The sequence below is a fragment of the Nomia melanderi genome, unplaced genomic scaffold (genome assembly GCF_051020985.1).
Source record: "Nomia melanderi isolate GNS246 unplaced genomic scaffold, iyNomMela1 scaffold0014, whole genome shotgun sequence".
Classification (NCBI taxonomy): Eukaryota; Metazoa; Arthropoda; class Insecta; order Hymenoptera; family Halictidae; genus Nomia; species Nomia melanderi.
The window spans coordinates 10130641-10131595 of record NW_027475130.1 but is presented as its reverse complement, the minus strand read 5'-3'; positions in this window follow the sequence as shown (position 1 = coordinate 10131595).

Here is a 955-nt window from a genome sequence, read left to right as displayed (position 1 = left end):
GAAAAATCCAATATATATCTGGTGATATCTCGGGTGCTATTACAGATAGCGCAATAAATCAAAGTGCAATGTCTGTAGGAGGCCCCGGCGCATGAATCTGTGCAGCGGGAACGACCTCGGACGACCAGGGGCCCAGAAAACCACAGTCTCATGTGGCCGGACACTCAGGGTCAGGGAAAAATCCAATATATATCTGGTGATATCTCGGGTGCTATTACAGATAGCGCAATAAATCAATGTGCATTGTCTGTAGGAGACCCTGGCGCATGAATCTGTGCAGCGGGAACGACCTCGGACCACCACGGGCCGAGAAAACGACCGTCTCATGGGGCCGGACACTCATTGTCAGTGAAAAATCCAGTATATATCTGGTGATATCTCGGGTGCTATTACAGATAGCACAATTAACCAAAGTGAATTATCTGCAGGAGGCCCTGGCGCATGAATCTGTGCAGCGGGAACGTCCTCGGATCTCCAGGGGCCGAGACAACCACAGTCTCATGGGGTCGGACACTCAGGGTCAGGGGAAAATCCAATATATATCTGGTGATATCTCGGGTGCTATTACAGATAGCGCAATAAATCAAAGTGCATTGTCTGTAGGAGGCCCTGGCGCATGAATCTGTGCAGCGGGAACGACCTCGGACCATCAGGGGCCGAAAAAACCACAGTCTCATGGGGCCGGACACTCATGGTCAGGGTAAAATACAATATATATCTGGTGATATCTCGGGTGCTATTACAGATAGCGCAATAAATCTAAGTGCATTGTCTGTAGGAGGCCCTGGCGCATGAATCTGTGCAGCGGGAACGACCTCGGACCACCAGGGGCCGAGAAAACCACAGTCTCATGGGGCCGGACACTCAGGGACAGGGAAAAATCAAAAATATACCTGCCGATATCTCGGGTGCTATTGCCGATAGCGCAATAAATCAAAGAGCATTGTCTGCAGGA